Source organism: Carcharhinus amblyrhynchos, chromosome 22 (genome assembly GCF_965287045.1).
Source record: "Carcharhinus amblyrhynchos chromosome 22, sCarAmb.v2.hapA, whole genome shotgun sequence".
NCBI lineage: Eukaryota > Metazoa > Chordata > Chondrichthyes > Carcharhiniformes > Carcharhinidae > Carcharhinus > Carcharhinus amblyrhynchos.
In genome coordinates, this window is record NC_137345.1 from 48,843,145 (window position 1) to 48,858,366 (window position 15,222).

Genomic DNA, 15,222 nt, shown 5'->3' on the forward strand with positions numbered 1-15,222 from the left:
AATCAGCCCGTTTTGGGTTGACTAACTGCACTAACAGGTCCTTTCAGGAATCCTGCAGAATAAAGTTAAAGTTTACTTATTCATCACAAGTAAGGCTTCCATTAACACTGTAATGAAGTTACTCTGAAATTCCCCTAGTCGCCGCACTCCGGTGCCTGTTTGGGTCAGTGCATCTAACCAGCATGTTTTTTTTTGTTTTTATTCCAATTCAATCCAATCAAATCCAATTCCGAGTCCCAACAAGTTGGGACATTCCCGATCCGAGCTGACAGGACAGGAATCTCACCTCCTGTCTTGGGCTTGACCTACATGATCCAAGCTGATTGGAGTAGGTGTAGCTCCTCCTCTGAGGCTTGATCTCATTTGCATCTTAGCCAAAAGGCTGAGATGTCGCTTTAAAAAATTGCTTCAAATGAAGCTGAAATGTAAACTAATGACTTCAACCAAGCGCAGCATGTCGATAATACACTTGATCTTAGCCAAAAGGCCGAGAAGGGATTCAGACTGTGGGAGGAAACCGGAGCATCCGGAGGAAACCCACATAAACACTGGGAGAATGTGCAGACTCCACACAGACAGTAACCCAAGCCAGGAATCGAACCTGGGTTGCTGGCGCTGTGAGGCAAACCGCTGTATCGCCGTGCTGTAAGACTGTCCTGTGTGTCATATACAACACGGTCGGCTGAAATTGCTGTTGTGATAGATCTTTCTGTCAACCAGTTCTACATTTACTGTTCATCAAAACCAAGTCCTCACACAATCTTACTGTTCTTCTACTGAGCCTCAGGGAAACACACAACTAGCTGAGGCACACATTTAAACTGCAACTTGTCACACTCATATTCTCTAAAGGCAACATCCATCGTGACACAAACTGAACATGCCGTGTGCTAGTCAGCAATGTTTTCCAGCTTGTGGGAACTGTTACGACAGGAGGGGAGTTCATTTAAACAGCCCTGAATTCTCTCATTACCTACCTATAAACAGAAAGTTGTTTTTGGTTTTTGGTTTCCTCTTTATAAGAGATGGTATACTTTCTCCATCCCTTCAGCATAAAGTCTTCTTAGCCTCTATGAGTAACCCCGACAGCAGACCCAAGATAAACCAAAATAAGAGGCTTGCTTTAATTTTCACAAAACACGGGAAAGGGGCTTTTGAAACATTAGCATTCATATAATAAAAGAGAGAGAGGGCAAGAACACAATTAAAGAAAAGAGATATGGTTATACGTGAGTCTAGAGTCCAGAATCAAAAGTCCAATGGCCTATTCCTTTAGGGATTAGCAAGCTAACTGTTTCAGAATCATCGGCCTGTCCGGAAGCGACAGTTTCCATGATGGGAGAAGGGATAGCGGTTATTCTTGGAAGCATAAATATGGAAGTTTAAATGTTCCAGTCGCTTACAGTGTAGATGAGGGCCAGACAAATTTCTCTGGACAGAGCTCTCTCTCTTCTGTTACCGATTCAATAATAAAATGGTGGACAACCACAGGCTGTTTGCCTGGAGTCCTGTTTCTCTTCTGATAGTTTAGTTCCAGCTGGCAATATTACAGGTTTTAGCAGCTTGGGGGAAGTTATGTATACAGTCCAAGACCATAAGAAACTACAAAGGGTTGTGAACGAAACCCAGTCCATCACACAAACCAGCCTCCCATCCATTGACGGACAATTATTCAAGGACCGCAGGCACCCCGGACATTCTCTCTTCCGCTTTCTTCCATTGGAAAAAAGATACAAAAATCTGAGGACACGTACCGACTGATTCAAGAACAGCTTCTTCTCTGCTGCCATCAAACTTTTGAATGGTCCTACCTCATATTAAGTTGATCTTTCTCTACACCCTAGCTATGACTGTAACACTACATTCTACACTCTCTCATTTCCTTCTCTATGAATGGTAAAGCTTTATATCCAACTCCCTGATTTTGATTTGATTTGTTTTGATTTATTATTGTCATGTGTATTAACATATTAACATATGCGTATTAACATCTTGCTCTCTATACAGACAAAGCATACCGTTCATAGAGAAGAAAACAAGAGGGTGCATAATGTAGTGTTACAGTCATGCTAGGCGGTAGAGAAAGATTAACTTAATGCAAGGTAGGTCCATTCAAAAGTTTGACAGCAGCAGGGAAGAAGCTGTTCTTGAGTCGGTTGGTACGTGACCTCAGACTTTTGTATCTTTTTCCCGAAGGAAGAAGGTGGAAGAGAGAATGTCCGGGGTGTGTGGGGTCCTTAATTATCCCGGCTGCTTTGCCAAGGCAGCAGGAAGTGTAGACAGAGCCAATGGATGGGAGGCTGGTTTATGTGATGGATTGGGCTACATTCACAAACTTTTTAGTTGCTTATGGTTTTGGGCAGAGCAGGAGCCCAGACCAAGCTGTGATACAACCAGACAGAATGCTTTCTATGGTGCATCTGTAAAAACTGGTGAGAGTCGCAGCTGACATGCCAAATTTCCTTAGTCTTCTGAGAAAATAGAGGCATTGGTGGGCTTTCTTAACTATAGTGTCGGCGTGGAAGGACCAGGATAGATTGTTTGTGATCTGGATGCCCAGAAACTTGAAGCTCTCGATCCTTTCTACTTTATCTCCATTGATGTAGGCAGGGGCATGTTCTCCTTTACGCTTCCTGAAGTTGATGACAATCTCCTTCATTTTGTTGACATTGAGGGAGAGATTATTGCAGCACCAGTTCACCAGATTCTCTATCTCATTCCCTTCTTCTACCTAGTCATTGTTTGAGAACTGACCCACTACAGGGGTGTCATCAGCAAACTTGAAAATCACATTGGAGGGGAATTTGGCCACACAGTTACTGGTGTATAAGGAGTATAGCAGGGGGCTGAGAACACAGCCCTGTGAGCACTGGCGTTGAGGATGATCATGGAGGAAATGCTGTTGCCTATCCTTACTGATTATAGTCAGTGGTTAGGAAATTCAGGGTCCAGTTGCAGAGGGAGGTGCTAAGGCCCAGGCCACGGATTTTGGAGATGAGTTTCATAACTGCTGACCCTTAAGGCAGTTAGTTGTGTTTGACAGAAGGTGTTGTTGGAATGAAATCAAAGTAAAGGACGCTAAGTGGTTACTGACACACAAAATGGACTCTGGGAAGGGACATTAAAAGGCACTGACTTTGGGCATAGACAGTTACACAAAGAGTTAAACCTGTAGTGTTTAAATTACTGCAGGAAACAGGTCAGACCTTGAGGCACCTTAAACTTGAGATAAAAGCAGACCCAAAACAATGAGTTTGATAATGAGATCAGCCATTGGTAGGGACATAAATACATAAATGTATATAACAAGATCAGCCATTGATATAGGACATAACTGCATAAATGTATCTACTCTATGTACAATGATGTGATAACTGGTAATGTCCGTACTTGTCTGTGTATAACGATGTGTTAACTGACGATGTCCGTGCTATCTACTCAACTTGTAACGATGTGCTAACAGCTAATGTCCATACTGTCTATTATCTAAAAAGTATAAAAGGTGCTCAATTGCCATTGTGTAGTTGAGAAAGTATCTGCCAGTACTGCAGAGTGCCAGTGCTTCTCCCAAAGCTTTGTCGGAATAAAATTGTTTGTTGAACCTCCAAGTCTGACTCCGATGTAGTGAATATCCCACAACAATGTGCAAGTATGGGTAGGTGCCTGTTGATTCCCCTCACATACTTCCTTCTATCTTATATCACTCTGCATGAAGTATTGTATTTGAGACAATTGCAGTGCAAACTTACGATAATCCTTTTTAAAAAAAAAGTTACTGAAAAATGAAAACAATTAGCAAAGTTAAAAAATGTCTATTAAACCAACTCACTAATAAAAAAATCTGTAAATTTTACAAAAACAGACACATATATGATCTCCTTTAAGAACTCCAAAAGCCGTGACACCTCTTACGATTCCATTCCAAACGTGCGCAGAAGAAGCAATGAGAAAATGGACCGACTCCCACAGAGTTGTGCCCGGTTTTAAATAAATATTGCATTAACAGTTGCAGGGACAGAGGTTTAAGGAGCATGGGGAAAAGTTTAGAAGAGGTGTACGAGGTAAGTTTTTTATGCAGACAGATGCGCTGCCCGGGGAGGTGATGGGAGCAGGTACGATAGCGACATTTAAGGGGCGACTGGACGAATAAGTGAATAGGATGGGAATGGAGGGATACACACTCTATAAGTATATACAGTTTTAGTTTAGGCTGATATCATGATCAGCACAGGCTTGGAGGGCCAAGGGGCCTGTTCCTGTGCTGTACTTTGCTCTCTGTAGATTGGGGGCTTTAATCAAACTAAAGGATAATTGGGATAAAACTTACAGTAACCTGCAGAATTACATCCCATCGGACACACGTTATATCCTACCAATTCATCAACCCCTTGTATCTGTGCTGCTCCCCCTGCAGCTTAATACTGCAGAATTGGCCTCCTAAGATTTGTGTTAGGCACTTAGCCCAGACTGAGAATGAAACCAGCTCTTCTGTCACTGAGGGCATTCTTCATTCATCTCTTGGGAGTTGCTAGTGTGTTACTTGTGACTGCTTTATTTCCCATTCCTACTATGTGCAAGCATTTCACTTCAACTTTTATACTTCCAATGCTCACTATCCTATGGTTACAGACGGTAAATAACCAGAGCTGGACATAACAGTGGACCTATAACTCATTATCATGTGACACAGTGAAACGGGCTATATAATGAGATGGATGAAAATGTTTCAGTTTAATGTGGGGCTTTACTGCAGTATCGGAATTGGATGAATTCGAGCAAAATCGGTGGTAAGTATATCTTCTGATGTTATTGATCAATATGTGTTTCGCTGGAAAGGTCATGCACTCTGGCAATATATTCCAGTATTAAATTATTCTCATTCATCTAAAAAAGGTCAAAATCAATCATTACACAATTTAATTGAGATTGTTTTATGACCTTTTCTAAGGCAATAATCCTTTATTGGAGACAATTGCATTTTAGTAGTCAAGCATCATTCCATTGGTACAGTCATTGAATTCAGTATGAAACTCCTCTTAAAACTCAGCCTAAACAGAGTAAACATTTTCTTAGAAATACAGTTAGTAGGCAGCTATAGTCTCGCCACTATTGGAAGGTTCCTTCCGAATAGGTCAGGCCACACAACTTAATTTCACTGGAAACAACCACATAGCACAGAAAATGGCTGCTCCAACATCAGATCAGAATTAAATGCTGACTGACATCGGGTCTTGTCTGGTCCACATAGACACAGCGCATTATCCTAATGCCCTCAACAAAATTGCTTCCTGTGTGAACTGTACCAGAGCTGTATGTGCAGATGCTACAGAACCAAGGGACAGAGATGTTTTACTGCAATTGTATATTCACCAGAGTTTAGAAGAGTGAGAGGGGATCCCATAGAAACTTATATCATTCCAACAGGGTTAAACAGGATAGATCTAGAAAGAATGTTTCCGATGGTGGGGAGTCCAGAACAAAGGGCCATACTTTGAAGGTAAGGGATGAACCTTTTCAGAACTGAGGTGAGGAGAAATTTTTTCACCCAGAGACTGGTGAATGTGTGGAATTCACTCCCACTGAATGTAGTTGAGGCCAAAAAATTGTCTGATTTCGAGAAGAAATTAGATATACTTGGGGATAAAGGGATCAAGGGATATGGGGGGAAGGGGGATCAGGATATTGAATTTAATGATCAGCCATGATCAAAATGAATGGTGAGCAGGCTCGAAGGGCCGAATGGCCTCCTCCTGCTTTAGTTCCCAGCCACATGTCTCAACATAAACTAAATTGGTGTTGTAACATTAAGGTTATGCAGATCCAATTCAATCACACCTTCTCACACAGTAAGGAACACAAGATTTAATCCAGATGGAATCAATTGTGGTAATATCCCTCCTGATTTGTCAGTAAAGAATTTACAGCCTTGAGTAATTGCGGGAGTAAGTGACATTACGAGTGTGTTATTCCTTGCTGCATCAGAGATGTCACAGAGGCCCTGTATGAGTGGAAACAATAACTGGAAACCCATTTGTAAATTGGTTTAGTTATTGGATCAGCCCAGTGCCTTCACAAAGTCTCCTGACCTTATAGCATAAATTTCATTTTAGTCTTTACCAAACAAACAAATTCATTAAACAAAAGATGAACAAGTTACTATGTGACAGTAATACATTTACAATAGTTGTTACATGAATCAGTACTTCAAATAAAATAAATGAAGACCATGATCTATCTGCTGGGTTATTATTTTTGTCATTAACCTTTACTTTCCTTGTGATTTTTTTTCAAATGGATGAGCCTGACCTATCTCTTCGAATCTATACCATGATTTCTGTTATCCTATGACTGATTAAACAGGGTCTGTAGGTATCAGCTGTGTCTCGGTTAATCTTGCCTTGGTCTTCTGGGTTCAAGCCCCAGTTACAGCCCCGAGTATAGAATCCAGGCTGACACTCCAAGGCTGTAATGAGGGATTACTGCTCAGGGTGCTGTCTCGAGGTGTGAAAGCGAGGTCCCATTTACCTGCTCAGGTGAATATAAATGATCCCACATCACTCTTTTGAAGAACAGCAAGTTCTCCTCAAACCCTGATCAATATTATTTCAGCAAAAATCACAGAAACAGATTGTTGTGAACCAGCATTGAATCACCAGCACACTTAAAAAAAACACTTAATTGACTGTAAAAACCCTGGGACATTCTTGAGGCTTTGATGAATACAGTTTAAATGCCAGTCTTTTTCTTCCAGTGCTAAGCTAAAAATACATGTTTTATTTTTGCCTGACGTATCTCATAGCCGAGTACAGGTGTAAAATTATACTTCCTCTCTCACTGCTAGCTTGGGAACACCGAGACCAATTGAAACCACAGCTTAAATCAACCCTCTCAGCACTAAGAATAAACCTGAGACTTTCCTCATCTGAATGGCTTCACTACTTGGGGATAAAGTTAATTAGTTATTAGGGCAGCTGTTTGTGTTTCCATTTCGAATTTACATTTAAACTATCCTGCAAAAAGTTTTGCACCTGTCACAATCTTGGCATTTTTGAAAGGAAAGTACTGACCCGAAATCCCTGCCAATGTCTTACCTGTTCATTGTCACTTCTGTACAAAATATCTATTCGTATTTGGCAACTAAAGACTTATCATCTAATTGATAGCACTGGGGTAAACCCAAGACCTATTAAATAATGTTCCACCCTTAATGCTTTATTTCTACCCAAGACAGCATTTTCAATATCATTCAAAATTTTTGAATTATGAATGAATATCTGTTTTTACAATCAGTATTATACATTTTAGCCAATTCTAGTCTCTCTCCGATGTAAGTATAAATCTGACTGGTAATTTAATTTGAAAATCATAGCACTGTCCAAGGAATAGATATCAATTATTTTGCACAGGAAGCAGTCTGACAACACGAGGTTAAAGTCCAACAGGTTTATTTGGTAGCACGAGCTTTTGGAGCATTACCCCCTTCATCGCTCACTGGATGAAGGAGCAGTGCTCCAAAAGCCGAGCTTTTTGACAAAATTATTTATTGACAAAAATAAAACATGTATTTTTAGCTTAGCACTGGAAGAAAAAGGCTTGAAAGCTACCAAATAAACCTGTTGGACTTTAACCTGGTGTTGTGAGACTACTTCCTGTGCCCACCCCAGTCCAACACCGACAACTCCACATCAATCATTTCACCACTGAGTGAAAAAGCTTGTGTGAATATTTTGCTTCCTGACTTCATTCAAAGATGAGAAAAAGAATTCTCATAAAATCTATCATTGGAAGGTGTTCAGAGGAAGAACTGACAGTGACAGCACTAAAACATCTCAAAATGGCCAGTTCTGTTGTTGAAGAAGAGAAATACTTCCACGCAATTCCACTGTATAATATGTCTGCAGAAAAGCAATTGGATTGTCTTATCAGATATCATATCTGTTGTGTCAGAAATTTTAATTTGTGCTCACACTTTCAATTTTTAAATAAAACAACCGTGTGTGTTATTAGCATTCTGAAGCTGAAGGTGATTTATTAATGTAATTTTTAGTGGAAATGGAGATATGAATATGCTAATAAAGGAATTCAACCCATATTCAACTCATATCTGAGGAATCTTCAACTAAATTAGACAATCTGTTCAGATAGGCTTAGAAAAAAGAAATACCAGTAATTGGCTGCTAATCCCAATGTTTTACTGCACGTAATAAAATTCACACGTCATGACACATGAAGAATACCTTTTTAATTAAATATTATAGACTGCACTAACCCAGTTAGTGTCAGTTTTCAGACATCCATGCAGCATCTTCCAGACCACCCAGGTTTTATTACTCAGCCAATTATTTGTAGAGGGGGTTTGTGTCTGATTCACAAACAGTAGCACAAAGGATGGAGGATCACTTCCTCCACAGAGAATTCAAAGGATAAACAGCAGAGATTTCAAATGGGAAGGTTTTTTTTTCTAACCCTTTCTGAATAGATTGTCTAACTTAGCTTAAGATTCCTCAGATATGAGTTGAATATGGGTTGAATTCTCTTATTAGCATATTCATGTCTCCATTTTCACTAAAAAATACATTAATAAATCACCTTCAGCTTCAGAATGCTAATAACTCACACAGTTATTTTATTTAAGAATTGGAGGGGTCAGTTTCGCTCAGTTGGCTGGACAGATGGTTCATGATGCAGAGCAATGCTAACAATTCCTGCATTGGCTGAGTTTATTCATGAAGGGTCTGCCTTCTCAACCTTGCCCCTCACCTGAGATGATCCTTATTACCAGTCGGCTCTCTCTCTCCCCAGCTGGGACCGTGCCAACTTTACCTTTATTGAACTTTGAAGATATAACAGAAAGCACAGCCGAGGATACTGCAAAAAATCTTATATATTTAGATTTTCGAAAGCCAATCCCTTAGGACTGAGGATGACTTGCTTCCACTCTGGCTTGCTGAATGCTAATGAGTTTAACACAAGATATGTATATCTGAACATAGGGTGGGTGGTGTTTGATGGGCCAGACGGATAAGGTTTGTGCCCTCTCTCCAATGTCTCGACCTCGCCACTAGGTGCTCTGATGAGGTCTCTCAATGTGTTTGGTAACTTTCTGAATAAACTTGCTCCATTCTCCATTTGGGTAATCAGTAGCTTTTTCCCAGGGTGGAAGATTCAATTTCTGGGGGGCGCAGGTTTAAGGTACGAGGGGCAAGGTTTGAAGGAGATGTATGAGGCAAGATTTTTACACAGAGAGCAGTAGGTCTCAAGAACTCGCTGCTGGGGGAGGGAGTGGAAGCAGATACGATAGTGAGTTTTAAGGGGCGTTTGACAAATACATGAATAGGAGAGGCATAGAGAGATATGGTTCCCGGAAGGTTAGAGGGTTTTAGTTCAGTCGGACAGCATGGTCGGTGCAGGCTTGGAGGGTCGAAGGACCTGTTCCTGTGCTGTAATTTTCTTTGTTCTTCTTTGTTCATTCTAGTCAGTCACAAGCCAAGATCTTCAAGGAATTGACAGGATGTTTCACCTTGTCAGAGTTGCTTTGCCAGCATCTCTAAAGTGTTTCTGTTGTCTTCCTGGGAGTATCCTGCTGCAAACAAGTTCTGAGTAAAACTCAGTGACAGGCACATGAGGGACGTACACCAAGCAGCGGAGCTGGTTTTGAGTGATTAGGTCCTCAATGCTGAGCATGTTGGCTTGTAAGAGAATGCTGGGCCAGCCTGTCTTGTCGCCAATTTGGAGCATCTTATAAAGATCCACTGATGTTTCTTCTCCAGTGCGTTCAGGTGCCTGCTTTAGGTTCAATTCTCTGAATCATGGGTATGATTTTCCAGGCCTGCTGTGTTGCTTGAGTAGAACTTGGGCTGAGAAATATCACCGGGAGGCCAAAAATGGGAATTGTGACCAGCAATTGGCCACTCGTGTTCTTCCTGGGCCAGTTTATGGATGTAATCAGCCTTGTACCTGGGTGCAGAGTGATGCTGATAACAATATGTAAATCGGCATTTGCATCTATTTACCAAGATCATATCATCAGGGCTCACTAAAGTTTCTGACCCCACTGTGGGGGTCCATGCCAGTGGGGGTCACATATAGTCCCCAGCAATGGCGACCTGGTGTGATGATCTCATTAGTGGAACCAGAGGCCCCCTGGGAGGTTGGGGGCAGGAGGTGACCCTTGGGCACTGCCAGCTTGTCACCCAGGCACTGACTACTGTGGCGGGGCTGGACAGGGCAGCTGGTAACCAGGGGATTGGAGTGTTGGGACTGATGGTCATTGGGTTCGGGGCCAGTAATGTGGGGAGGGGAGTGGGGGTGGTGCGTCCTGAGGGCAGAGGTTCGAAATCTCCGGGGATGAGAGCATGTCAACTGATCTCCCAGTATACTGGGATCCTGGCGCATGTGCCCTGGCCCTCTGAGCAATCTGCTGTTAGCCTGTCTGCCCCTCCCTTACCAGTGTAAATTCCCTGATGGCCTCTGTAATGCACAGAATGCTGTAAATTCATTTCACTGAGCTCACGGAGCACTGGGCCGGGGCCTCAGTTGCCCCTACCCTCTGAGGCCCCACCCCAGTGGTCAGTGCCAGGGTGTCAAGCCAGCAGTGCCAGGGTGTCAGACTGACAGTGCCCAAGGAACAACCCCCCCCCCAACCCCCACTAGAGCGGCAGGAAAAATTCCCATTTTCTCACCCATTGGTCACTTAGTTTTGTTGGGAAATTGCATCCCATTTGGAGCACAGGGACCTCTTCTGCCCAGTAAACCATAACTGTAGACTCAGGTTTAAGATTCTGGGGCTCAAATATTCTTTTCCTCCACTGAGCTGGCTCATTGGAGGCAATGATGAGTTTAATTGTCTGCTTTCATCAAGAGAAGGCTTCCAAAATACAGGAAATAGTCCACATTTTAGCAATTGATCTGAATCGAATGGAAGAGATGCTGTGTGAGCTGGTTGAAAGAAAACCTTCTGGCTGTTTAGTGGCCTATTTTCTCATATCATGGGAAGGAGTCAAGAATAATTTGGAGCTCAGTTTCTACGTGAGCTCACTCTCAAATGTCATCTACTTGCTGAAGTGTGATAAAGTTATGATTGATGTGACCTTATGTCAGGTCAAGTTAGGTGCTCGTCCTTGCTAATCTGGTTTTTAATTTGCTGTAATGAATGGGTGATAGAGGTTCAGTCTCAATGCAGCAGGGTCAGTCCCATTACAGGCAGACCATAATCTTCCCATTGCAAGAACTCCGACACACCACAGACACGTATGACATCAGGACACATAAATGCATTGCACATCCTCAGGACAAGTGTCAGTGTCGGCAGGAAGCACCCAGTTCAACAACAAAGGAAGTGGAAGGTTAACTTTGGAGAAAAGAAATTTCTGCTGATTTTTTTCTTATCTGGGAAGATTCCCCCCTTTGGATTTAATAGCAATAGACAACCAAAGGAGCCAAAGCAAGCTTTGTCCTCAGTGAGAGTTCTATCCAAGCAGATCATCAAGAGAAGAGGATACAGTCGTTAGGGTTGCTTTAGATGCAGTTATAAGAACTTCAATTGGGCTTCAGAAAACTGTCAAAATTATGCCAGAGGGTAACTGATGTCTTACCCAAGAGAAACAGCAGTCTAGAATGGTGGTAAGACAGTGGAAAGGCAGGGAGGCAGTCATGGCTATAGGTAAGGATTAGGGTAGGAGGAACATACTGAAAGTGGGAAGAAATGAAAGTTGAAATTGTTTCTAAAAAGTATAATGCAGCGGATTGAATGTTGGATATTTCCATATTAATGAACATCATCAACTTCCTCAGTGTAACTGCATCCCAGTCTCCATGTTTACACACCTCCTTTGTTAATGGTGAACTGTTGGGTTGGCTTCTCTTCGTGCAGTCACTGACACAGACATTGGCTGTCTCAATCCAAACCAGACTTGGTGATGAGACATCAAACAGGCATTAGGCGTCTTGTCTACAAACTCAAAGGTCCTAACACCTGCTTCTGACATGGGGAGAGTACCTTCCTCACTTACACTCATTCTGACATGGGGAGAGTACCTCCCTCACTTGTACTCATCCATCATGTCAGTTGCAAGAAGTCTCAAGTAAGGAGCGGTGCTCCGAAAGCCAATGATTCCAAATAAATCTGTTGGAATTTAACATGATGTTGTAAGACATCTTAGTGTGTCCATTCCAGTCCAACACCCGCATCTCCCCATCATTATGTCAATTGATTCACTCCCACTAAGAGCATCTGTACTTCCTCCCAATATGTATTGTTGAGAAATGAGCACTGTATGATTTTTGTTCTAACACCTCAATGTGCAGACCGATATCCAAGGATTTATTTTTGACAAATCAACATTTTGGAAAGTGCGGATAAACTTTGGAAATTAAAAAGCATCTGAATGTATTTTTGTAGAGTGAGATTTATTTTTCACAGCTCAAACATTTGAGATGATGCCCAGCTCTGTACATCGGTTTTCATTGTTGTTTTTCTGACAGTAATTTAGAAATACAATCCTCAGAGTTTAATTAGCCAGAGTTCCAAAACCCAATAGGGGATCCAAAGTTTAACAGGGTGAAGAGTGCTCCTATTTTATTTATAGATATCTCTCCTGCTTTACCACCTGTACCTGTCAGGGTGGGTGCTACTAGTTGCAGTAACTGGTGTGCTTGATGCAGGGCCAATCACACTTTAGACAGACTTTCTCTCCAACCTTGCAAACAGCAGAAAAGGAACAGATGTTCCAATTGCGGTTGTAAGATCTCCAAGTGTAATATACAATGTGTGATTGACGTAATCCTGGGCCTGCTCTGCAGATGGCGGCTGTTAGGATCGTTGTGATTTAAATTTAAATTCAATCACTGCTTTGGCTGAAATGATTTCCCTCATCACATTCCCCGCTCCAATAACCTCTCCCCCTCCCAGACCATCACAACAGAATACAGCAGCGGCCAAGCCAAAGGCAGTATAGCTGCCTCTCAGCAATTTTGGCATCTTGAGTCAAGGCAGAGAAAATTGAGTGAAAAATTTCATTGAATCCTACAGTGCAGATGGAGGCCACTCAGCCCATCAAGTCTGCATGGACCACAATCCCAGTAAAAAGTCTGACAACACCAGGTTTTAGTCCAACCTATTTATTTGATAATATTCTCACAAGCTTTCGAGGGGACAGCCTCTTCGTCAGGTGAATGGATCCCACCATGGCCCTATCCCCATAACCTCATATATTTACCCTAGCAAAACCTCCTAATACTAAGGGGGCAATTTAGCACGGCCAATCCACCTAACCCACACATCTTTGGACTGTAGGAGGAAACCGAAGCACCCGGAGGAAACCCATGCAGACACGGGGAGAGCGTGCAGACTCCACACAGACAGTGACCCAAGGCTGGGAATCAAACCCAGGTCCTGGCGCTGTGAGGCAGCAGTGCTAACCCACTGTGTCACCGTGCTGTTGGGATTGAACCCAGGTCCCGGCGCTGTGAGGCAGCAGTGCTAACCCACTGTGTCACCGTGCTGTTGGGATTGAACCCAGGTCCCGGCGCTGTGAGGCAGCAGTGCTAACCACCGTGCCGCCCCATGGAGGATAAAACATCCATCTTTTACTTTTGCTCCCCATTCCCAAAAATACTGTGCATTATTAAAGGAACAAATTCGTTCACATCAACTTATCCCCTTGCAGACTTTCATAACTGCACAAAACATTGGGCAGAAATCAAACAGCTCGTCCATAATGCCAGTTCCTCCAAGCTCCCCACTGTCTCCTACTCCACCCCTCTGGCCTGGGAAAGGAAAAACAGCCCAGAAACAAAACAATGCAAATAAGGGAACAGGTACTCATTAAAATCCTTCTCTGCCTCTGTCAGGCAATCAGCGTCAGTCCAGGAGATCACACCCACTTAAAAAGACACTTGTTTCTCCATGCTGATAGCTCCATACTGCTGAGTCTAATATCCCAACAATGTTAGGGGTTGTAAGTATAAAACAAAACAAAAAAGATGTGGTTTGCATGTGTATATTCAAAGTTATACACAATAGGTTTATTGTTGGAGTTATTTCCTGTACAGAACAGAAGCTTAAGCTAAAAGCAGCCCGTGAAATACCATGATTGACATCATCATAAAATCATATGAGTGGATGAGGTTCTTTATACCAGAAATCAGTCCTTTATCTTTCCTCTGGACCTGATCCATAGTGTGCTGGACCTGTTGGACTTTAACCTGGTGTCCTAATCCATCACAATCACTAGACAGGAGTGTTCTTTTCCTGTTGGCGAACACTTCAGTGGTCACGGGCATTCAGCCTCTGATCTTCGGGTAAGCATTCTCCAAGGCGGCCTTCACAACACACGACAGCGCAGAGTCGCTGAGCAGAGACTGATAGCCAAGTTCCACACACATGAGAACGGCCTCAACTGGGATCTTGGGTTCATGTTGCACTATCTGTAACCCCCATGACTTGCCTGGGTTTGCAAAATCTCACTAACTATCCTGTCTGGAGACAATACACATCTCTTTAACCTGTGCTTAACACTTTCTCTGCTCACATTGTTTGTAAAGAACAAAGAACAAAATCAGCCCAGGAAACAGGTCCTTCAGCCCAACGAGCCCACGCCGCCATCCCAACACCACCAGTCCCTCTCCCCCCCACGACCCCTGTCTAATGTTTTATGGCCATCCAGATTGAGGGAAGCTGATTTAGGGACAATTTATTCCTGCCAATCAGCCTAAGAGCACATCTTTGAGGTGTGGGAGGAAACCGGAGCACCCGGAGAAAACCCACGCAAGCACGGGGAGAATGCGCAAACTCTCACAGACACAGGCCCAAATCCATGTGTCTGCACAGCAATCAGTGATAGTCACTGAGCTGTCGTCTTGCCCAGTATCTGGTCCAGTTTAGGCACACACTAACAACATGAAGCACTAGGCTATTCTCGAACATCCAAGAGCAGCCCCAGTACGACCCATCGTGTGTATGCCCCTCGTTGGACACGAGGTGGACCGACTTAAAACCTTTAAGACTTGATTATCTGTAAAGACTCGCATTCCAACCACTATTTTGTAAATTGAGTTTGTGTCTTTATATGCCCTGTTTGTGAATAGAACTCCCACTTACCTGATGAAGGGGCAGTACTCCGAAAACTAGTGGCTTTTGCTACCAAATAAACCTGTTGGACTTTAAGTTGGTCTTGTGAGACTTCTCACTGTCCTGATCCGAAGGCCAGACACAATGCTTCT

At 42.8% G+C, this 15,222-nt stretch overlaps 1 non-coding gene across 1 annotated transcript; it reads right to left on the reverse strand.

The window, feature by feature from the left end:
- Window positions 1-307: 307 nt before the first annotated feature.
- On the reverse strand, window positions 308-499 carry LOC145357178 (U2 spliceosomal RNA). Its single transcript, XR_013889264.1, has one exon. It is a non-coding gene; the product is annotated as a U2 spliceosomal RNA (small nuclear RNA).
- Between the last annotated feature and the right edge of the window lie 14,723 nt (window positions 500-15,222).